The following is a 25,843-nucleotide window of genomic DNA, read 5'->3' on the forward strand; positions in this document are numbered from 1 at the left end:
TTATATTCAAATGGAAATATGACGCATATTTTGGGGTAATGAAAATAATGTGTAATAGAAAATGGCTTTAAAAGCAGTTTTGCACTTTTCTAGATACACAAAATGATGGTAGAAGGCAAGGAAAAGATCTTGAAACATAGTGACCTCTTGCCTAAACAAAATAGTTCTAGGATTACCCATAGCTACTCAATTCATGGGAATGGTCTTTCATCACTGAGGAAGAAAGGTCTTCCTAAAATAGTTGGGAAATAAACAGTGAGCATATAAATGATGAGGCAGTCAGCGGGGAAAGGTACAATATCTCTGAAGGATGACACAAGATGTATAGGAGTTCCAGGTTAAGAATAGTTCTCAATGTTTCCTGGAAAGGAGTTCCACATCCTCAGGAAGAAGCGACTATCTCAGAATATCCCATTTAGATACACAGAAGACGGAAGTCACATTTACAGTAACAGCTGAGCTTAAGCAGAGAATAAACTGTAATTAATATCTGGTAAAATCAGAAGAGCAGCAATTACTCACATAGGAAAATATAAAAAATATAGATATTATGTAAAAAGAAAGACTTTTAATAGTGTAACAGGGCCTTTTATTAACTTTGAGAATTCTGGTTGCACAAGTCCTGAAAACCTACTTAAGAAAAAAACCCCACAAAACCCAAAAAACCCTCTGCCAATTTTTATGTGTGTGTGTATGTGTGTGCATGTTGTGTATGGATATACATTTTATATGTAGGTGAGGATCGATATCAATTTTGAAGAACAAGAGAATGTTTTCTAGTTTGGATGTTGATGATTTTTCTGAATATTCGATTTCAAAAGCTTGGAAAATCACAAACTTCACAGAAGGTTTAGGTAATGCCTAATGGCTTATGTCTTCTGTTAAATCCATCAAATGCTGCCTTGTCATTGAAAAGGCTGTAGTTTAGAATTCAGAGCTAGTGCACTTCTTTTAAGCAGTATCTGCAGTCCTTTAGAAATTCAGAAGCAGCCTTCCTGGTTCTCTCACTGGCGCCCCGCCCCCCATGCTCACAATTCTGCATAACAGAAGTAATAACATATAGAATTTCCACTCTCGTATTTGAGCCCCTCTAACAAGCCATGCGCTGCACTAGGAAGTTTTTATATGTTATCCTTGAACCTTATAACAAGATAGAAAGGTAATTATTACTTTACTTCTTACAGATAAGGAAATTAAAACCCAGCGAGAGTAAGGAACTTGCCCAATCTCATATGGCTGACTGACAGCAAGTCTAAGATTCAAGCCCACTTCTATTGCAAAGCCCTCGATCTTTCTGTTTTAATGCATTCTTCTAATATTATTCATATATATGATATATTTTTTTAAGCAAAAGAGTTGGGTATATATATTGAAATTTGTAGTGCAGCTTGTAGAAAGCCTCCCCCTGGTTATCTATCTATAAAACAAAAGTTCGTGATAGCCTCTATTGTTGATTTAAGAAGTCCTTTATCAGAAAAGAGACAATGGAATTTTCATAATAGATGATGTCAAGTCAATAGCATTGCTAAGTTCTAAGTTAATGATGTCAGCACTTAGGAACATATCTAGATACATTTTATTTAAATTACCTCATATGTTAAAGTAAGGATCAAAATAGTCATGCGAGGGTGAAGAGGCATATGTCTAAAGGCATGGAGGCATTACTGTTAAGGAGTCTATGGAAAGTAATCTATACAATATACAATAGTTATCAGTAATTGAGTGACATATTGACAGACATAAAACAGTAAAAAAGAGTTCTCAAAGTAATCAAGAAGGAGAATATCTTACAAATGTGATAGGAAAATGACTTAGGGCTAAAGAACCTAATCAGGAGAAACCGTGATCTCACTTTCTCTCAATCAATCAATCAATTTTATTGAGATATAATTCATTCATTTTAAAGGAGTAGGTCAATAACCTCTGACAAATGTATATAGTCACATGACCACCACTCCAAACAAGAGAGAACAGTCCCATCTCCCGGGAGAGCTTGCTCGTGTCCCTTTTCAGTCAATTTTCCCTTCTCCACAGCCCACCCCAGGCAATTATTGACCTGTATAGATTAGCTTTTCTATCCTGATCAGTATAGATTCATTTCCTTGTTCTAGAATTTCATATGAATGTAATCAGAGAGCCTATACTCTGTGTGCAGTTTCTTTTGCTGAGCACAAGATCTGAGAGATTCATCCATTGCCTGGCATTTGTGGATAGTTCATTCCTATGCTGCTGAGTAGTATTCCAATGTAGAAAACACCAAATTTGTCTAATCATCCAACGATTAATGAATATTTGGGTAGTTTCCAATTTCTTGATATCACAATTAAACAGTACAGTAAATGTGTGTGTGTATCTTATTGTGGATCCTGTCTGTTCATTTTTCTTCGGTAAATATCTAAAAGTGAATTGCTACACTATATGGTAAGAAACTTGTAAACCGTTCCTCTAAGTGGAAGCACTATTTTGCACACCCGCCATGATCTCATGCTCTCTCTCTTTTGAGACGTATTTTTCTACTTTCATGGGCCTAAATGTTACCCCTTGGGGCTTGGGACATGAGCTCAGTGATCACATTGAGATGAGCCAAAAACCAAAATCACAAATAAACACTCCAATGAAAACCTCTCCTACCTATCAACTGTACCAGTTGTCTGGTTATTGGATCTGCTTGTCTTCTCCTGTCTCTGCCTGGTGGAAAAGAGAGGGGTTTTCCTCCATGCTTCTGTGTTCCCATCAAATTAACCAATCATTACTCAGTTCTCGGATTCCATCTTCCTCTGCAGCACCACTGGTCACTACCTCTATCTTAAAATATGCTCTTCCCACAGACTTGCATGTCACAACACTCCTGATTTCCATTTCCCAGGGAGCTTCTACTCTGTGTCCTTTACTACTTTGACTGTTGTAGTGCATTTGAGTTTAGGTTTAAGCCCTCATCCTTTCTCCACACTCTCTTCCTTTTTGTTTTGTTTTGTTTTAAGTTTATTTATTTATTTTGAGAGCGAGAAAGAGTGCGTGCAAGAGTGGGGAAGGGGCAGAGAGAGAGGGAGACAGCATCGCAAGTGCAGAGCCAGATGGCGGCTTGAACCCACAAACAAACCCCTGAGATCATGACCTGGACTGAAATCAAGTGTCAAAGGCTTAACTGACTGAGCCACCCAGGAGCCCCTCCATACCCTCTTCTCGAGAAGCTCCACCCAGTTCCAGCACTTTAAAGACCATCCACGCTCATGACCCTCAAATGTATACCTTCAGTCTTAACCTCCCTTTTGAGTTTCAGATCTTTATACCCAGTTGCCCCCTTGACATCTCCATCTGAATGGTCTGTAGATATCTCAAACTTAGTTTTCCCCCCCCCCCCACAGAATTCTTGAAGAACCTCCCCCCCAACCCACCCCTGGCTAACAATCTTTTCTCAGTCACCCCTACCCCTAAAATCATTCTACTTGTCATCCATTTTCTCAAGTCAAACACAGAGGAGTTATTTCAATTTCTCTTTTTCTTTCTATCTGCATCCAATGTATCAGAAAAGCTTTAAGGTGTGTATTCTTTCAAATATATCCAGAAACTGTCCATATTTCCGTCTCTCTCCCTCTCTCTACACGTCCACCACACTCCTCAAAGCTACCACCCTTAATGCAGCAGTCTACAAGCTAACATCTTTACAACTGGTACTCCTAACAGCAACCAGCGATCTTTAGACAACACAAATCAGGTCACGTCATTCCCCTATGAAAACACGGATGGCTTTCTCCTGCACCTAGAATAAAATCCAAAACCCTTATGCCAGGACCTATACAGCTTTGCCATATTCACGTGCCTATAGAATAGGGGTTACAGTTACCCGTTTCAGTGAATACAAGGGATAGGGTGAAAATCATGTGTTTAACTGCTTGTAAGGGGATAAACTTAACAAGTGACCCCTTACACTATCTTTTAAAACAGTGTGAAGACATGATAACACAGCTAACCCAAATACATTGGCTACCTCCACTTTGTGACCTCTACACTACCAGTTCTAGCTTCCACTTAGCCCATTGACCTCAATTGTTCTACTCCCCACTTGCTTACTGTGCTCCTGGCCTTACTGATGTTCCACAAATAAGGCAAGCTTGTTCTTGCCTCAGGGCTTTTGCCCCTGCTGTTGTCTCTGCCTGGAACCCTCGTCTCCCTGGTTTTCACATCAACAACTCCTTCTTTCATCCACACCTCACCCAAATAGCCCGTCTTCAGGGAACCTTCCTTCACCTCCTCCTTGAAGTAGCTCCTCATCACAACACTCACTCTCAGGCGCCATCACATCACCTCATTTTGTCTCTTTCTTTGCACTACAATTTGCTTATTTATTTCCTAGTAGAACTTCAGTCCTCACCACAAGAATGGAAGCTCCATGAGCACACAGATCTTGTCTATCTGCTTGATACTGGACCTGTAGCCTGTGGTCATGTTGTAAGTGCTCAAAATGTATCTGTTAAATTAATGGGTCTCTATAGTAATGGAAATATGCCTATGAAAAGTAGAGCTAAGTTTAGTTCCAAGCACATAGCATTTGGGCGGATCAAGATAAAACAAACAGAAAGCAAAAAAAAAAAAAAAAAAAAAAAAAAAAAAAAGGAAAAGACGATACGAGAGCTAGGTTAACTTTATTATGTTTTGGCTTTTTAAACATTTCCTTTACCTCCTCTTGAAAAAAAATGTTTGTCCCATATGAACTAATCCTATTTAATCCTATTGACTCTCCTGTCTCAACTTTCACCATATTGAGACAGTGACATGGGGGTTCATTTTCAAATAGGGACACACTTGGAGAACTCCAAACCAATGAGCCTGGACCTCTTTTAAAGAGCATCGGAGAAGAAAATACCATAGGATTTTTGTGGTGTTTTAGGTTTTTTGGTTTTTTTTCAATAAACTTCTCTCTTTTTTTTTTAAACGTTTATTTATTTTTGAGACAGAGAGAGACAGAGCATGAACGGGAGAGGGGCAGAGAGAGAGGGAGGGAGACACAGAATTGGAAGCAGGCTCCAGGCTCTGAGCCATCAGCCCAGAGCCCGACGCGGGGCTCGAACTCATGGACCGCAAGATCGTGACCTGAGCTGAAGTCGGATGCTTAACCGACTGAGCCACCCAGGCACCCCAATAAACTTCTCTCTTAAAGCAAAAAAAAAAAAAAATTAAAAATTTAAAAAAGCCAAAGTTGTTTTCGAACTCTTTAAAAACTGTCACAACCTAATGAATTTTTTGCAAATAATACAAGATTAAATCAATTTGTTTGTCTAGAGAAAATGAAGTTTTTATTTGAAAGAGGGTCCTAAAACTGAACCAGAAGTTTCCGTTTATTTTACCAACTGGGACCCCGACTTCAGCAGTAAACACTTCCTGCTCCCATGTCTGAAGGGCTATATATTATCTGAAATAATTTCTTTAGTCTGTGACTGGAGGAAGAAAAGTGACTTGCCCTTATTTATCTTTTTTAGGGGCTACATGGATTTTAGTGTCCTTGAAAACAAGTGATTGAGAACAACGAATTAGCAATAATACACATCTGTATGATACCATTCATCTAAAGATCTCAAAGCATTTTTGAGTATCTACACTGCCCCCATCTTTCAATTGCTAAAGCATTTTGGTTGAAGGCAGGCAATACAGCTATATTTGTTCCCCTTTGTGGCTTTGTACAAACCAACATTTAAAAAAAAAAGTAACATATATGGGTGTCAGTGGGATCAAGCAGGGCCTCACTCAGCTAGCAGCTCTAACAGCCAAAACTTAAACTTGCACCCAGGCGATGCCCAGTATGTGTTGGTCAAATTTAATTTAATTATGTAAGCAGGTCTTTAATATTAAATAATGGAAAAGACAGATTTGAAGGGATACACTGATGTTTGCAACCAGAAATAATGGAGACCTGGAACACTACATTTATTCTTAAATTAAAAAATAACTAACGCAAGGAAACTTTGTTTTGATTAGAAATTCACTCTTAAATATTTTTTCAGTTATAGCTTTCAGAAGCTCTTGGTGACATTTCAATGAGGGGAAAAGGTTATTTTTTTGTTGTTTGTTCATTTTTAGCTCTCTCTCTTTTTAGCCTTTATTGTAAGTGATCGGATACCTTAATACTAATACATGTTATGAAGTAAGTAATTCAAAGTGAATCTTAATAAATGCTTGGAGGATGATTCTGAAAACCTTTATCTCTACCTGGATTTAATGATAAGTATATTTTCATTAATTACAGATGACAACACAATGATTATTATTTTCTATTACAATTTTCTATCATTAGAATAAGTCAGTCTGAATGTTTCCAAAGAGAAAATATTCATTAATACCTAAAGCATATATTCTATATATTACAAATCTATGTAGAGTCCCCTGTGCAAAAATCAGAGCACGTGAAGGTTCAGAAAACCAAATGCCCAGGCTTCTCTTACAGAAGTTTGAAAACAGGAGTGCGGTTTTTAGGAAGCCAGGATCACTAACTGAAAGTAGCCATGTTTGTTTAAGTTCGCCTTATATCGCACACTATTTGATTACTCCTTATATAATATTTTGAGGATTAACGTCTTCCATAAATAAAGAACAAAAAAACTAATGTGAAAGGAGACTTATGAAGTATTTTCCGGGAGACCCGCTGTCCACCCCTCCCTTTTCCTTTCTTGAAAACAGCAGACTTTCTTCTAAAAGAAGCAATTTTACATGGTGTGTAAAACCGACCTTGGACAAAAAATGGAACACAAAGATTAATCACTTATGGTGAATTTAAACATGAATCCGTGGAAATTCTCCTTTTCTGAAATCCTCTATTTCTTTTAAAACATTCTGGTAATAAATTGCTGTGAGTTTTTTTGCCGTATCCTATGTCCTTACTCACTTGGAACTATTGATGCTTGGCACCCATTCAACGATGGTTACATACACTTGTAAAAACAGGAGCCGGTTCAGTTTCCCTTTCAGAGTCATTTAGTGAAGTTATGCTCATTGATTTTTACTCTCATTATTAAAATTCCTCATTAAACCTGCCTGAAAACTGAGTGTGATTCCTTTTACCTGATGTGGCAAAATTCGCCCTCACCCCTCCCCGGGACCATTTTATTACAAAAGAACAATAGATTTCCTTGCAGGGTAAAGTAAGAGCAGTGTGACTAATGCACTTTCTATCCTACAGAAGGCCTAATATTGTTAATTTACAAAATCAATTCAAGGGAACCACTTTGAAGGCAAACTCGGGTCGTGCATATGGATCTCTCCAGAAATGATGTGTCAGTTCCAAGGCTGGCATTCCGCCTCAGCTGGCATCTTGCAGTTTTCACTCTTCCAGGCAATTTGGCCCTTGATTTCAAACAAATGCATCCTGAAGGCCTAATGCCAGGAATAGTTTGATATGATTTATGCTTCGTATTTTCTCACAACCCAGAAAATTTTAGACCTAAAACACATATTTTTTCATTATTTAGCATTTGCTCTGAGTCGTATGTAAGCCAAAGTTATTTTAGTGTCAACCTTAATTTTTCTGGACCTCTGAGTGAAGTCAACTCAACAGTGTTTCCACCTCTTGTTTGTTGCACAATAAGAAAGTTTGCTGGCTGCTATCATTGATCCCTAAGTTCCAAGTCTTTCTTTTCTGATGGTAGGATGGCAAAAATAACATTTGGTTGCCATTGTTTCATGTCAAAATGACCGCCATTTTAACTTTTTTTCCCCCAAAGAATTTACTGTTTCAATCAAATTCACAGCACTACTCTTACTTATGCAGAGCTTATGGGTATGGAAAACTTAGTTAGATGAATTTCTTTGGAAAGTAAAAATCATCTCTTGGTATCCTACCAACACTAAATAGAAATCAGTTGTGTTCTTTCTAGCAGTGCTTAGGTGTAGGTATATCTTAAAAGCAATAGCTGAAATGCTCCCAGGTCTCTTAAATGACATTTGACCACTGGCCACCAGGTCGCAAGTGGTTGAATGTGTGGTTTTCCACCACGCTTCCTGCATTCATTTTTTTGTTACTTCTAAATTGAAGAGAAGTCAGTGCACTACTTATTTAAGCAAACCTTCCCTCTAAAAACAAACACAAAATGCACTTTAAGCCATCTCCATATCCACTATTTACAGGGACTACTTAAAATTGCTTGAAATAGAATAGATATATTGCCCCATAATTTAAAAGTCATAAAAATCCACCATAGGTTAATTTAGTCACTAGTAGCCACACTGGTACCATACAGAATAATTGGCAGGATGCCCAATCCGCATACAGGAGGATGGATTATCCACAATACAGACAATGGGCACCCGCGATTTAGAGGATGAACTCGTGACAGAACAATGTGGACTGTGATGCCTCAGTACGTACTGACCACCACGTGACTCTGTACTCATTTCTATTTGATCTTCACAGATAAGATTTCTCACCTCTTGTCTATAGCTAGACCTGGATTTTTTTTCCTGGGGTGTCCCTTTCATTTTTGAGAACATGTTTCTGTGGATGCCAGAAGGCATAAAACAAAACCAGGAAAGATTTGGATACGGGGTTACAGTATGGGTTTGTAATACACTAGAACATTGTATTTCAGAACACGGCTGGTCAAGTTCAGATAAAGTAGCAAAATCTTTAGCCTCTTAATCAATTGTCCACAATTAGTATAAAGTCACTACCACTTACATGAAATACTTAAAACTAAACATAGTGCCTGTAATTTAAAACTTATTAAAATACCATCGAGTTGTTTATCTCACTCACTCACAAACATAAGAGGCATTTTACAGCCTGGCCCAGGCACTGACAATTTCATATACATCCTAAATTCTGATGTCTCTGATTAAACACTTTTTTTTCTTCTAATAACCGTATAGTGAAGTTAATGCTTATGACAGTAATAATTTGACCACTATAAATCATGCCAGGCTAAAACTTTCATAATATAGCCTGTTGGTTGAGGATTTCGAAGAGAGATTACATTTTAATGATGAAGGAAAGAAGAGTCTTACTCTGTGCTTTTAAAATAAAGAAGTAAAACAAATCTAGAAATTCAGTAAAGTTCCAGAAAAATGATCCATTTAATCAAAGTTGTATAACAGGTTGTGACATTCTGAAAACAAGATCATTTTAATATAAGAAGATAACATTTTCCACAGAGTAATCATTAGAGCAGGCTCTTATTTAACTTGCAGTGAATCTTTTCAATCTTAATGGAGAACCTTAAAATCAGGGGTACGCATGCCCTAAAAAACTTAGTGACTCGCCAATGTAATGGAAAGTTACTTTAGGCAATGATCCCAACAATACCACGACTTGGGTGGGAAGTTTACAAGGAAAAACAGGAAGTGATGCCAGGGATCACAAAAGGACACTTCCCTTTTGATTGGAGTGAGTATTTTAATGGCCCAAGGAGTGCTATGCAGCCAGGGGGAGGCAGGGGGAGGCAGAGTGTCTCTCAGATAAGTGGTCTCACACTCGGACTTCAAAACCTGTGGAAACCAGGTCAGATTAGGAAAACTTCCTATTTCGCGCTCAAATACTACCGAATGAGGTCCGTATCGCCATTCTCTTATTTCACCCTTCTGTACCGGGTATGCAAAAAGCCCAGCTACTTCTTGCCCGACTTCTGGGAATTTAAATTTCCTCCCTTTAATTACTTTTACAATTTTATTTTGACTGAGAATGTGGCCACTGTATTGATCTTAAATTTATTATTGCAATGGTTTGGATGGGATTGCAAATCCAGCAGTGAACACTCTTCTCACTCCTTCCACTCCAGCCACCCACCAGCCCCACACATGTAGCTGCATGTAGTGTGTTTTTCTTCAGTATCCCGAGCTCTGTCAAGTTCCTGTGTGTGTGGTACCTGCCCTGCTGGGTCTGTAGTTCACTGTACCGCCCAGTGTCACTGCTGTGGTCTTTTTTTGCAGCAACTATAAAATTCAGCCCATTATCCTCACTTGCTATAAAAACAAACACTCAAGGTCCACAAAATCAAAGGAGTCACTTGAAAATAATTTTATAAGCAGAGGTATTTTCTGTTTCTGCCTCCACATGAATACCACTGTATATCAAGTCTTTAAAAATATCTTAAGATCATCTCCAGATTCTAATGTAAATTTATAGCTAACTTTCTTCGTGGGGAAAAAAAAGTTAAGAGGCTTAATGGAGAATTAGAAAATAACTCATTTGCTTCTTTTCTCAACCATCACCTGTTTAGTGAGACTTACTTTCCTATAGTTTCTACCTGTCCCCCAGCTGCTAGCACTTTATTTTCTTCTTCCTTGCTTTACTTTTTCTTCATAGCACTTATTTCTACATAATAAGCTACATATTTTTTTAAACTTGTTTATTATCTATCCTTGCTAACGGAGGGCAAAGTCTCAGAAGGAAGAAATATTTGTCTGTTTTGTTGACTAGTATATTTCCTGAGACTAGAATAGTGCCTGGTTCATAGTTGGGGCTCAAAAGATATTTGCTGAATGACTGAACAAATCAATGAAACTAAAGAGAGATATGAAGGAAAGACAGTATAAAATAAGCTTACTGGTGTAGATTCTGGTTTTAAGCCGTTTGGATTCAAAACCCACTTCTGCCTTTTAGTAGTTGCATAAACTTGAGCAAGCGATTTACATTCTCTCCTTCATCCATAAAATGTGGAAATTCCAGGACTATCTCATAACATTGTGAGGATTAAATAAGAGAATCAATCCTTGTGTAGAAGTCTCTTTTCTGAGACAGTATGTAATAAATGTGTTCAGTTGTTATTATTACTATAATTACCATCATCATAACTATCATTCTTGTCGTAATTTTAGGAGGATAGCATTAGATAACAGTAACGATTGGTTACCTAAAAATACTTCAGTAAATGACATTTTAGAATAAATTCACAAATTATTTGAGTTTCTCTGCACATACTTTTGTATGGCTACACAATCAATGATCCAGCTATCCAAAGCTTCTTCCCTCCCCAACTTCTTTCCGTGCAAGGATCTGAATTATGGGCCCGGAAACTGTCCATTCACGGCCTTTGGCCATCTGGGCTCATGGGCTTTCCTGGGGCTGAAAGAGATGTTTCAGGGAGGGTCAGCGGGCAGCTTCTGGAAGTCTCATGGTCCAGTTTTGGGTGGTTTGGGCAGCAAGAAAAATCATTTATTTTATTTTTTTTTATTTTTTTTAATTTTTTTTATTTATTTATTTTATTTATTTTTGGGACAGAGAGAGACAGAGCATGAACGGGGGAGGGGCAGAGAGAGAGGAAGACACAGAATCCGAAACAGGCTCCAGGCTCTGAGCCATCAGCCCAGAGCCTGACGCGGGGCTCGAACTCACGGACCGCAAGATCGTGACCTGGCTGAAGTCGGACGCTTAACCGACTGCGCCACCCAGGCGCCCCAGCAAGAAAAATCATTTAAATTTCTTGTTTTCATTTATTCTTTACCCATGTATTCATTGCACTCGTTCATTTATCCATTCCTTTGTTCTACATATCTTGACTCTTTACAAAGGTATTATAAAAGGTATGAAGCATCTGTGTCACAAGGCAGCTTGGCTCCAGTGAGAGGCAGACCAGAAGCCTGAGTAAAGTGCTTTGGTTGTTGTGGTTTTCTGATAATTCTAGTCTTATCTTACAGTTGCCCCATAGACGTGCCACCCCAAATGTCAACAACTAGCCTCATGTCGCTATTTAAATTTACTAATTAATTAAATTAAAAAATTCATTTTCTTGGGCCACGATTTCTCAGAGCCACATTTTAAGTGCTCAATAGACACATGTGGCTAAAGACTACTTAACTGGACAGCCCAGATAGAGAATCATCATGGAAAGTTCTATTGGTCAGCGCTGCTCCACAGAGTATGAGTTACTGATCAATTTATAAGTAATAAAGAATTTTCTGGGGTCCATCATTACCCAATATTAGCTAGCTTATTAAAGCAAACGTAATTGAAATGGCAAGCAATAATCATTAGCAGAGATTCCAAATTCGTGTAAAGGTACCTATGGTTTTGAAATTAATTCCAAACATTGGCTGCCCTCAGCGCCTTGTTACAGCCTCTTATTCCTGCCATTAGACAACAGCGAACCCCACATATGGTGCCCTGACTGGTCACATGATTTTTTAATATCCACATGATGGCACTAAAATGGCCTATTAGATTTACAGTGTCATTAACCTTCCAAAATAAAATGAGAGTCTGCTCTGGCAGGGGGAAAAAAAAAGTGTGGCTGCTGTTGGGTTTTGGGTAACCAGTCTGTGAGGAAATGCTGACAGGGGTCAGTGTGACATCATCTTTCATCCGGCCCCAAAGCTGTCAGGTCCTCCCCAGATGTCTGAAACGCAGATATAAATTTTCATTATCCAGCAGCAAAGGGCCAGAGGTACACCAAATGAATTTTTTACCAATCAAATTATAGCTCGTTGCCAGATTAAGTGTAAACGCTAATTTTGTGAAGTTTTCTTCTGGTCATTTATCTACAACTCCACAAAGTAACCTTGCTGAAGCTGGAAAGATTTCTAAATCAAATTATTGTTTTTATAATCTTGTTGTGGACACCACAAAATTGAATAAAAAGAAATTCCATTAAGAACGAGTGGAGCCTTCTTCCATAGAACAATTAGATTTTTTTACATTTTTTTTTTTAAAGAAAATGCAAAGCCAGGGAATATTAAAGAATCAGAGTAGACAAGACTTCACCATTCCGGGCCTCGGTTTCTCCATCTACAAAATGGTGGGACTAGATATGGTTACCACTGATTCTGTGGTATAAGAATGACTACAAGGATCCAAGCTTCTATACGAGAGAATTTCATACCCAAAGTCTTATATTTTTAATATGAGGTTTGAGGACAAAATATCTCCCAATTTAAAAAATTGGGTAGATCGCATAAATTTAGCTGTATATTTATTGCTTGGAAATTATCATTTATTTTCCCTTATAAACAATATGACACATGGTACATCATAGTAATATTTGATGTGACAATAAAATACAGTTGTACGATAACAGAACAAGTAATCTACTACTAGCAGTAACAATACTGTAGTATCCAACCACCTGATTCAACAATACGTAGACTGGAAAGACATTCACGTTTTACTCGGGACATCAGAAGCTGCATCGCTTCTGTTGAAGATTCTGTAGCCCTTCTCTCTTCCTTCAAGTGCTAACCCACTAGGAGTGACTCCCATGACTTCAGTTAGGACCTCCAGCAGGGTAGGGTCCAGCCAAGAGAAGCAAAATAGTGGAAATGGAGGGTGTGGTAGGGGAGGTAGGTAAGGGAAGTTCTGGGCACGGAAAAGAACACACTGAGGGAGACCTGGAACTCCTGCCAGGTATGAAACCCAGAAGCTCTTCTCAAGAGAAAGAAAAAAGAGTGAATCTTACTTTTTCTTCTGAGCCTCAGGAATGCTCTATTTGGTTACTGTGCCCTAGGGTTCTTACCAATTATTCTTTTTTCAAACACAGACACCTTGTAGAAAAAGACAAAGACCACATAGGTACCAGGAATACCAAGTTTTTGCCCCCAAACATTGAAAGGCTATATTTCAGAGATAAAAATGAAGTCATGCACACTGACTCTGGGCCTTTGCATCTAGGAGGGGGCGGGATAGCTGTGCTGAGAAGCATAGAGGTTAAGGAAGAGAATAATTTAAGAGATGATAAAGAATGTCAGCGCCCACAAGGCGCATTTCCAAGTCTTCCTTCCCCTCCGCCCTTCACCACCAACAATATTGCTACCTATGTTTATGTTTTAGACTGGCAGAAGAGTGTCTGTGGGAGAACAAAGGCCCAGCAGCAATGAAGCCTGTGAATAAGAGGTGAGTGGATGGAAATTCAAAGCAACGGCAGGAAGCCAGGTGTTCATCCAACACTGAAAGCCCAAGTAAGTTGGTTTATTGCTTGGATGGCTTCAGGGGGAAGCCATGGCATCTTAGTGCTCTCCAAACCTAGTCCTAGTACATTTAACAAGTCACTGTCATCCAAACACAGAAAAGCATAGTCCTACCAGTGGTAGTTTTCAGTGGAAAATCCTATGCCTCAGCCATCATATTCCGATCTACCTCAACGAACCCCACAGTAAAAACAGAGTGAGGCCACTGAGGATAGGATGAAGGGAGAGAAATAACTCCCCAACCCTTGTAAATACTGAGATAACCCATTGTTCACAGTGTGACTTAATTCTAACATGGCTGGACTGAGTTTAAAATGTACGATATTTGTGATCCACCAGGGATTGAGAAGCAAGGCAATGGGGGCTACAGAGAATCAAGAAACCTGAAAAGTCCCAGGGGCTGTAAGGCCATCCAGCACTTGGCTAACAGTGCAACAATCTGTTGAGTTGAGCATAAACGAAGGATACAAATTAGATTTCCCCCGAAAGCCACAAGATTAAACATTAAGGGGCAAGTTCTTGGCAAAAATGTATGCGTGTATTTTCCAAAACCAAGTTTTATTAAAAAAAAAAAAAAGTTCACAAAGTCTGTTAAATACATCGGTCAGATTTTCACATACTTAAAATGTGTGCTTCACACAGTAATTCAGGTAAATCAAGACAGAGATGATACTGAGAAGTCTAATGAATTTGATCTGGAAGACCCTAAAATGAGTTTTATAGAGAGATGGTGTCGTTCAGTATCAATGTGAATTTTAGTATGAAATCCACATTACTATATGATATTAAGAATATATAAACTATAGGGAAAACTCAAACTGTTCTAAATATAAGTAGAGAGACACGGAGATTTCATTGTCAATATCCCGTAATCTATATGTTAAGAGCTAATGTTAACTAAGGAGGGATTCTACTGCCCCAGCTGCTTAGAAGAGCATGCCTGGACTTCCCCATCTCCAGACCACTGAGGATGGAGCAGGTGAACTAGGTCAGTAAGTACGGGAAGGATTGCTTGTGTTCTGGAAGCACATACGAGAGAACAAAGCTCTGGGCTGGTGGTCTTAGCTGTATCTTTTTTTTTTTTTTAATTTTTTTTTTTCAACGTTTATTTATTTTTGGGATAGAGAGAGACAGAGCATGAACGGGGGAGGGGCAGAGAGAGAGGGAGACACAGAATCAGAAACAGGTTCCAGGCTCTGAGCCATCAGCCCAGAGCCCGACGCGGGGCTCGAACTCACGGACCGTGAGATCGTGACCTGGCTGAAGTCGGACGCTTAACCGGCTGCGCCACCCAGGCGCCCCATTAGCTGTATCTTTTACCAAGTGTAAAATACCAAACCCAAATGTAAACTATCAAAAAATAAAAATAAATAAAAAAAATTAAAAAGAAAACAAAAAACAAAACCGGACCTGTACCCAAGGGTACCCTATTCCACTGGCTTCTCTTACAGATGCAGATAAAATACTAGGTGGCTTATCCTAAAACCATTGCTTGAAGGGCCACAGATTGGTGAAGGAAACTAGGAGCATACAATGGAAATGGTTCCATAAGGTAAATTTGAGATAGAAAAGGGGAAATTGCCACAGGGCACCTGATTTCCACATGTAATCTTCCATTGTCTCTTTTTCACCTATTTGTTAAATTAACCATTTCTGAGCACACATTCCATCAGGCGCTGCCCTAGATGGCCCATGATCTCCTTGTTCTCTTTAAGGTGTATTCCCCTCCGCCACCACTCCTGCTCCACACTTCCTTTTTAATCCAAGTGCAAGGAGGGTGAAATGAATATTATGGGTAACCATGAACCCATTAAGGGGATCATTACAGCTAATTTCACTTGGATAAAAAAGAATAAGGGATAGAAGCATAGCTTGATTCTCTACAGGACCCATAGTCCCTCAGGGTCGTTCTGTTTCTAGAACTATTAAAGAGATGAATAAAGCAATTTGTGAGAAGTACATGTAAAGTATTTTATCTATTTAAATGTCATGAGTTACATAGTTTTTATTTCCTAAACCTTTGTAATTTCTTCATACTGAGTCTGTGCCTGCAGCTGATATCGGGCATCTACTAATTGCCAAGAAAGTGGTGATTCTCCCCGTTTTACACATGAGAGAATCAAGTAATAGAGAATTTAGGTAACTTGCCCAAAGTCATAAAACTAGCACTGTAACATAAGTGCTACATTTTCCCCCTTCAGACATTTACACACAGTGTGGATGTATTCTTTTTATTAAAAAATCATGCATATATGCAATGATCAGTAATGATCAGTAAAGGGGAATCAGAATAGTTCTCCAGGGTTCACATACAGAGATCTTACACAACGTTCTTATTGACTGCAGGAGTTTAACTGACTTGTGCTATCGTCAGAACTGCACCAAAAGCAGTTCTATTTCCCCCTTTACCAAAGAAAAGCTTTGTTTTGTATACAAACAAAACGTACATGGCAATGTTTACATGGCAGTGAGCAGAAGAATGGATAAGGTCATTTGGTTTTGTGAGAAGATGCTCAGAGACTATAAAAGGGAATGTCTACCCTACATGTAAGAGGGATCTAACCTTATCAGTCTTTAATCACTTGACTTTGTGACCTTAGGGAAGTCACTTCCTGGACACTGCAGCTTCCTTCTTTGAAAAGATTATTTGGACTATTTAGTAAAACTCACTGTGTTATCTTATAAAATAGCCCATGGTGATAGATTGCTGGGGGAAGGAGGCAGTAGGTTAAGACCACACATAGTATTAATATCAGCAATCATGTACTAATGGGAAAAAGACTAGACCGTTTTTACAGAATGACATAAGTTTTTTAAAACTCTCATGGTCTGAACAAAATGCAAGTTCTCTTTTTAATTCTTTTATTATAAGATATATGCGGAGAGAATGGGAGAGAGAGGACACGTATAAGTGGATTCTGAACTCGACAATTCTTTTAAAACTTCTGTCCCATCCTGTTGTGATTTTGGTACAAAATTCTCTTTTGGTACAATATCCAATTGCTCCTAAACTAGGAATGTATATACCAAATGGGTAAATTTTCCTATGGGGTGAATGTTTCTAGCTGAGAAATTCTGTACAGATTTTTGCTTCTCTTTACCAGAAGAACTGATAGTTATTAGTGCAGTTGGTTTTCTGGCTGTGGGGACGGGGATGTCATGAACAGGTTCTGACTCCAACCAGGACGATAAAGGAGCACACTTGAGTGATGGACACTTGTAAGATCTACTCTCTCAGCAGCCTGAGTGAAAGTTTTGCCATTTCTGACCAGCAAGAGGCACAGAGTCTTTTGCCCGGGAAATGTGCTGTGGGGGCAGGGAAGAAATATCTGTGAAAAGTTATCGATATAGAGGCGGCACTGTGCAAGCCATGCGATAAAATGGCTTGTTTTGAAAAGGAAACAAGATTAGACACATGCCGGTAATTCACGATGAGGCACATCCAAGATGGGAACCAGCATGCAGCAGGCAAGAGGACAGTATTGCCAAATTTGGGACTGTGTCACTGTGAAAGTGAACCCAAAACAAAGGGTGGGTTTGCAGCAGTGTCCCCAGTGGGAACAATTGTTTTTTCATCTGAGATTCTTTCTCCCAGACCTCAAGAACAATCGACACAAATGTATTCAAAGGTCAAGGGAACAGACAATGCTGGGAACGCTAGAGAACCCAGTGACAAGCCCTTGTGCTTCCGTCACCTCGGAGAAAACGGACAACAAGCAGAGTAGTCTGAAGCAATCTGATTAGCACAATCTGACAGCGTTCCTGAGCAATTTCTGTGGTTTTGACGGAGTTCCTCCTCTACTGTAGTCTGTGCCACAAATCTACCACAGATTTGGCTAAACAGATGATTTTCTTAAAAAGAATTATCTATGGTGGTTTAGCCATACTTCGGGTGATACTACAGTAGGAAGTCGTAATGGAAATGGTAGCACGTGACTTGCTTCTCCTAACCTCAGTACAATACCTGCTGCCACTTGAATTTGATCATTGAAAATCAGTCACTGTGCAGGGGGATGTTACCATCAAGGAATAAAAAAAGGAACTGAAAAGTAGCAGAGGACAGATTACTGTGCTTTTATAAACTATAATTTATGCAGAGACCAGTTTTTCAAGAGGCTTGAAAAAAAGGGGGGGGGGACTTTTGTAAGACTATAGTAAACTTTTTCAAGAAAGTAGTATATTGAAAATAAAAACAGGATAAAAATAGAAGAGAAATTTATGAAGGAAATTCAGAGATGTGATTATAGCATCACACTAATGACATTACAATTAACCTCAAAGGCATTTCCATGCAAACTTCCCTTTCCAACATAAGTCACTCCAGCCAAGGAATAATCCTGTCAGACTGAAATACTGCATACTTGGTGTGAGTCTAAAAGTGTTTCGGCTTTTCTTCATTTTGTTTTTATTGCCAAGTTGGACAGCATTAGACAGAGCTGTTCTGGAGTTAGAAGGATACAATAGTCTGCAGTTTTAAAAGTTTAAGGTTTTTTTTTTTTTTATGCTCTCAACTCAAACGCACCTTTTAAATCCCAAAGTGGGCCACTCTTGGAGCCCACGCTGTGCGCTCATATTTTGGCTCACTGGGTGTGATAACATTGGACATAGCGAAGATGCTAAACAACGTTTTTAAGTAAAACACAAAATCACTTGATAAAATGCGTGCTGATTATATAGCCCTAGCTTTTCACACTCACATATATGTGAGTGTTAACGGCACTGGCTTGGAAACACTGCTTCTGGCTTTCTGGTCAATGGTCCGTTTACTTATACTAAAATCTTCCAGAGGGGTTCCATAAAAGCCTGCTCTACTTGTTAAAGAAACTGCCAACCTTACCAGCCCCTTGGAAGGAGCGGACGAGCTTCCTTAGGCCACTTGGGGATATAACACGCTTAGCTAGGAAGTGCCATCCACGTGTGTGAGATGGTTGGTGACCACACAAACAGACGTGTGGAAAGGTGGTCAGCAGACGCTAAAGAAGCCACAATAGCGTCTTACCAAAAACAAAACAAAACAAAACAAAACAAAACAAAACAAAACAACAAACTTTGAAAACAAAGTCTTAGATATTATGTTTTCTGTGAGCCATGGCATCTCCTGCTTGGCCTTCTGGTCAAACTTTGCAATGACTGGGGGCGGGAGAGAGGGTTAATCCTGGATCCACAGAGAGGCTAAGCATACTACTCCAGGTCAGTGGAGGTCACCACACAGGGAGTTATGGGAGGGTCATTAGAGGTGAAAGTGGCCCGCTGAACTGACCAGGGCCTGGGCTCTGGATGTGGATTCCATTTCTAGCACTCTCCATAGCTCCTGGTTCCCTCCTGCAGATCACTATGAAAAGCTGGCCTCTCGGTGGTTTGGCTCCTCTGAATATACTGTGGAACCAGCACTCACGAGTGTGAGATATTCTGTATCTCAGAAGCCTCTCCAGTCAGGTACTGTTGTGCTTTAAATCATATGAATATGAAACTTATATGGATCATATGATCACTTATACGGATTCTCTATTCCTTCAGCTATGATTTTTTTCATGTCATAATCCTATGTGGCTCAAAAACGTTTGTGAAACATGGAGTTGATTAAATACAATAAAAACTAAACAAAGAAAAGCCCAAATAGAAGAAGATCAAAAACTGCTAAAAAGCTCAACTTAATTACATTTTTGAGTTGTCTTCCTCTACTGCAAAGCATTTTCTGTCAAGGAAGAATTACTTCAGGGGCCTCTTTATAAGTTATACAAATGTTCTCTTTGAATTTACCTCTCATTTCACAGAAAATTTCTTTGGTGTCTGCAGGCAGCTACCTTTGCTCAGAAGCCACTAACTCACGTACTCACCTCATTTCCCTCGAGGCCAGACCTTTGTTACTTAAATCTGCGATCTTGGCCTTTCTCTGAATGTTCTCTTTTTGTACCCAGAAGAAAAAAAGAAAAAAATTCTGTCTTGCAGGCTCTCTTTATCAAAAATACCAGCTCTTCCTTTCTTAAGATACATGGGATAGGAAGCATCTTGCCTCCTTGATGATGTGACAACGAAGCAATGATTGCATTTTACACAGAGAACCATTAGCTTTTCTTTGGGAAACCAGGTCAAAGGTTGCTTTCCTGGGGGATGTTATAAATAGACCACTCTTCCTAAAGAAAGTTTGGATGGATTTCCAAGATACCAACTCAACATTACTTAATTTCTCATTAATATCTATAAGGTATCAGTCTCTAGATTAAGTTTTCTCCTTAGAACCCCAGCTCTCATTCTTTCCTGGAATGGTTAAATCCTGCTCAGAAGGACCCACAGCAATAATGACAGGCTGGGTTGGCCTCAAAGATTTTGTGGAAAAGATAGAGTGGGACTTTTACCTTTTAGAGTTATAGCCTAATTTTTACCCTAGGCCTACTCGACGTTATTTCCTCCTTGGTCATTGTGATGGCCAATCATCAGCTCACTTTCACAGTGGACAAGGATAGTTTCAGGTGCTTACAGAATTATTTCTCTACATCCTCCCTCAAATAGTATCCTTAGTGACTTCTGCTGTGAACATGATTTTGTTCTTAGTGTTAAAATAATATTTATTATGTTATAATAAATACAATATTTACTATATTGTATGTATTTTAACTTGCCTTTGTAACTTCTGCCTTTATAAAGTCATCATTCATAGACATTCTTTAAATACCCTTTTTTACCTTATCCTTAATTCCATCATAAGAAGTATTTAGTCTACAAGGGATTCTCAGAATATTCTTGGCCAAAATGATATTTCTTATAATTCTGAATGCTGTTGCATCTATCATCTTGATACCTCAAATTTCTCACAATTGTAGTCTTCTCTTATTTTTCCTTTCGATGTGCTTATTGAATCAGATTGAAAACTTCTCAAAAGAAACACAGTGCACGCACTAATGTATATATGTTTTTCATTCCTCCATTTATTCACTTATTTCATTCATTCATTCATTCATTTATTCATTCGCAAAACACTTACTGAACACCTACTTACACAGGCACCAGGCTAAGTACTAGGGATGAGGAAGTAAACAAGACACTCAAGTTTCTGCCTTTCAGGAGCTTATATTCTGGGCAGGCAGGAGGGGAGGAACACACCATAACAAGGAAATACATAAATAAACTAACAAGATACTTATGGCTTACGGTGAGTGCCATGAAGGAAATAAAACAAACAGGATGATGAGATTAGAAGAAACAGAAGTAGGAAACTTTAGACAGCTGTGGTCAGAGAAGTCTCTACTAAGGAAGTGATATTTGAGCCAAGACCTGAAGGATGGGAATGAGCATTCCATATAAAAAAGCTGGGGGAAGCACCACAGAAAGAGAAATCTTTGAGAAACAGAAAGGAAGCCAACATGGCTGAAGTACATGAAGTGAGTGAAGGTAAAAGAAAAATCATCAATGGCCCCATGGCCAGGGAAGAAATTTGGACGTTATTCCTTACAGCAAGTTCTCAATCAATATTTGTTATTGATTGTTAAATGAGATAATATGCAAATGTATATTTATTCTATGTACGCGGTCAATTTGGACAGGGCGCCGAAGTTCAGCAATAGGGGTCTTTTCCCTTCTAAGTTGTTAATCCTGTGTCTTTTTAGCATTCAATGTTTGACACTGGATGATGCCACTTGCAAGTCAGTCCTGCACAAGTTCTGAGCAGCCCAAGCCCACCGAGGATGGCGCCCTTGTGCATGGAGCTGACATTGACCCCAGCCTAATGCATCCAAGTTAAAATGACTGGCCAGTGTAGCTACAGCCCAGACAAGATTTCAGAGCTTTTCCTCTTCTCTTGTCCAGTGAGAAGGAATTCAGTTCCAAGGTTCTGGGAAGTTCTTATTTTTCTCTTGAATTTACCTTGTCGAGTTATTCCAGACTCTGGTGGGCTTTCTGAAAGACCATACCAAAAATTGCCATTTTGAGGCCATTCCACAACAAAAGTGAAAAACGACTTGGACACAGGAATCATGTCTTTTGAAATTTTCCAGTTCTACTACTGTAACCTATTATTTGCTGTCCTTCCAAGCATGATATAAGCAAACCACAACAAAAGCTTTTGTTAGGAGCCAACTTAATAGCTGAAAGGTTGATCTGTAAAAAAAAAAAAGGAAAGGAAAGCTTCAAAGAACTTATGTATTGCAACTGGCATAAGAATCACAGTGAGCTGTGAATTTGTAGAAAGTAACATCAGGCACATCAATAGAGAGTAAGATGTTTACGGGAGGAAACGAGTTGCAGGGGGAGTATGAGGAACTATGGCCCCATTTTACGTGGAAATCCAGTAACCATTTGAAAAACATATATATGTATATACATCGTTCTCAACTCTGTTTGTGGTGTGGTTTGGAAATGAGGATTTTAAAAATAAAATTCTTGAAAAGATTTTTTTTTAACCACACTATTCAAAGCTTCAATGAATATTTGATTCAGGCCCCAAACACTGCATGTTGCCAGTTTTTCTCAGCTTAAACTCTCGTACGTCCCTGTGCCAAGCTGATTTTAACAACCTCTACCTTTCTAAGCAGCCCTTTCATGTAGATTTACTTGAAAATGGCATCTCAGCCTCTTGTCACCTCATGTTCTCTTCCAGACCATTCACCCAGGTCAGTTTCCTGGCAGGTCCTCAACAAGCAGTTGGGGGTTCTTCGTAGACCGAGCTTGGAGTAATTATGCTCTGTAATTGTGGAGTCAGGGCCTGTCTCCCAGTCAAGATTAGAAATGCCAAGTCATTTCCTGTTTTCAAATCCAAATGAAAGATACTGACGTCTGATACTGGTTTTCCTACATTTCAATTATTGTGGGGCACCCTGGAGCTGCTTTTGAAGGATTGTCTTTATAGTACCTGGGTCCCCAACATAGTGCTTAATCCTGGACCAACCCCAGAGAATACAGAAAAGGATTCCAGCCATCACGTCTGATAACTTTTTAGGTCGTTCCGCCTAAATTATGGCAACCTGGGTCATCTGGTATTGGGAATCTCATCTGGAGATGGGCTTATTATTGGGTGCTTTGTAGAAACAGGAGGGCATCTGCAGAAAAGGGAGGCGAAAGGCATTTGGCACAGGTTTAAGGGTAAAGCACCTTCTTCTTAATTGTACAGATCCTTGTATTTTACAGCACATTAAACTTTAAAAGGAAAGGTAGCAAAATTGAGCATCTGTTTCTTTCTCATATAAATTTAACTCCTAATAAATACTAAGCAGAGTTTCCTCAGACCCAGTTGCGGCCAGATAAGCAGTTCCATACACACAGAACTAATTGCAGTGCTCTCTAAACCTCGCTCGACTGTCTTTTTTATTTCTCTGCCAGTGAAACCAGCTTTTAGCAATTGGGTTTTGGGAAAGATGACATCCCCCAAAAGCAGCATGGCCAAAATAAACAAGGTTAAGATGGAGAATAATACTAAATACTATTCCTATTTATTCCATACTATACTGCCTTCCATTGTAAAGTGCCTTCTGCATCCAAATTAGTCACGGTAATACGATTTTTATGCTGGAAATGAACTTGTGCATGTCCCCCAATTTCCTGACTTGGAGGAGTAAAATATGTGTCGCTGGTTATCAGATTTTTAAATGCATTTCCTTTTCACATCCACTTATTTCTCTTGAAAGTGACACAAAATCTATAACCTAGTAGATAAAGTTACAACCCGCCTGTTACACTGTATACTGACAGCTGCATAACTTCCAGAAAACTGAAATGTAAATGTGTCCCGTCAGGTCAACTTCTTATAGAAATGTGTTTAAGGTATAATTTTCTTTAAAGAAGATGATGAGACAGATTTCGAGGTGGACACACAAGCCCTAACAATAGACAGAGGCTTGGCGAGATGTGCATTTACCATCCCCCCAAGAGGTACTCGGTGCCATCCAAACGATAACCATTGAGAAAGATGTCAAAAGTCATTTGGCCCCTATCTCTGCTGCCTTCTCTGGGTTGGGAAAAATCAGCATTTTAGATGCCATCAAGATTTTTCAGTAATTTATATTAAGCAAATTGAGTCATTATTGATTGAGTCAATTATGTCATCAAGGAAATGATGGGAAGAGAAAGAAGGAAGGCTGGGGATAAGGGATACAAAGCAATCTAGGGGGAACAAAAGAAGAAAAGGAAGAAGTAGAGGAAAGCAAAAGAAAGAAAGGGCAAACAAGAAAAAGGAAAGAGAAGGAAATGAAGGAACACCATGCACTATAACAGATTCTTCGTTGGTTAAAAAAAAATCTCAGAAACGTATTAAAAATCTTTTAATTATTTGCGATCACTAAGTTGATCTGTTTGTGTGCAAATCGTTGATTTGCCATTGTGTAAGGAAGTTAAAACAGTAGCCCAGCTTCCACTTATTTTTTGTCATTGGCTCTTATCCCTGGCTGTATTTCACATTTCAACCTGCTCACCATATGTGTACATACTTAGGCTTTCTTTGCCACTAATTGCTTCTTTTTTGACAACACCGTCTATATGTGCACAGTATATGGCCCTTTTTTATCACTCTAAACCTATTAATGCCCAGACTTAGGGTTCCCAGAGGAATTAAAATTAACCAGCTCTCTAAATATTGTTCATGAGTTGGAAAACTCCTGTATCTTAGAATCCCACTTCAGTTGTTTTTAATTGGTTTGCAATATTTCACCCTTCAGGGCTTGCCCTTAACTTTTCAAAGTCTATATTAAAAAAAATTTATGAGACTGATATGAAATGCAAAACTTAGGAAAATAAACACTTCTTTTGGACAATGATAGTACTTATTCTATGATTTAAAGCTTGATTTTATAGTTTGGTAGAGAGTCAACTCTTACTCACTTTCCACTGACTTCTATTGTCATCAGTGAGACTTTTACCTGTTAATAAGCTTCCAGTCTAACGTGCTTGATCAGCATAGGGTTCTATATAAAGCAAATTCTTTTTTTTTTTTTTTTTTTGGTGATTTTTTTCTTTTAGAGCTGGAGATCCCTGACATATTAATTCACTTTTTGAGTTTTCTTACAAAATGTTGCTGTTTATTTCTAGAATATGGAAAGAGACTTCCTCTAAATACTTCGCTTTTGAAGAATGGTCACTTTGTATGACCTATAAAACGAATCACTGACAAAATGTCCCTACACCACAAAGAACCATTTATTGCCAATGACAAATGCGTGCACGCGCACACACACACACACACACACCCCTCCAAGTATACTAATAACGGTTACTATTCCTTAAAAATAAAGTGATAGATCCTATGGATAAATGACAATATATCCACATTAGAACTACGGGCTGCCATATTTCTGTTACCAGGGTAGAGGAAAATATTTTCTTTATAGAAGGAATAAACGAATAAAAACAATAGTAGGAATATAGGTCATAATCATGTAAAACAGAGATCATTGACATCTTCATTCTTAGTTCCCCCAAATGACAAAAAAAAAAAATGCTCTCTCACTCATAGTTCTACTATCAAACAATTTAGTATTTTTAAAAAAATAAGTACTATCAAGGAATTTTGAGTGAGCACATAAACCTTGGAAAGGTTGGCCCAGCCGTATTTCAAGCAGAGACTTTTTCTCACGAGTAAATTTTCTCTTAGAATGTTGCAATAGAAGTAGACAAAAATGACTTGGCTTTCAATGAACGTTTGTTAAAGAAATGAGTGAATGGAGAAAGGAATAAATAAGTGAAGAAATAAAACCACGTGGAAGAATCAATCTGAAGTCTACAAAAGGATAAATCCATTCTCAGACTGATTTTTGAGTAAGCTTTTTCATATCTTTCATGATCTGCCACGTGTCTATTTCCTACCCCTGACAAAAAGAAAAAGCTATTCAGAATTTCCCAAATGTGGGTGTTCTGTGTGTATTGCGAAGAGCTATCACAGGAAAAGAGGAACCCTGACTGATGATTATCGATAAATGAAAATCCTTTTTTACTTAACGTAATGGTGCTTTTCTCTGTGCATAAATAGCATACAGTTGTG

At 38.7% G+C, this 25,843-nt stretch overlaps 1 protein-coding gene across 5 annotated transcripts in view; it reads right to left on the reverse strand.

The window, feature by feature from the left end:
- The window catches only part of MECOM (MDS1 and EVI1 complex locus), a 565,633-nt gene that overhangs the window by 121,873 nt on the left and 417,917 nt on the right, over positions 1-25,843 (reverse strand). The gene's annotated exons all lie outside the window — the stretch shown is intronic.

Source organism: Herpailurus yagouaroundi, unplaced genomic scaffold (genome assembly GCF_014898765.1).
Source record: "Herpailurus yagouaroundi ecotype Mexico unplaced genomic scaffold, PumYag 159, whole genome shotgun sequence".
NCBI classification, from domain to species: domain Eukaryota; kingdom Metazoa; phylum Chordata; class Mammalia; order Carnivora; family Felidae; genus Herpailurus; species Herpailurus yagouaroundi.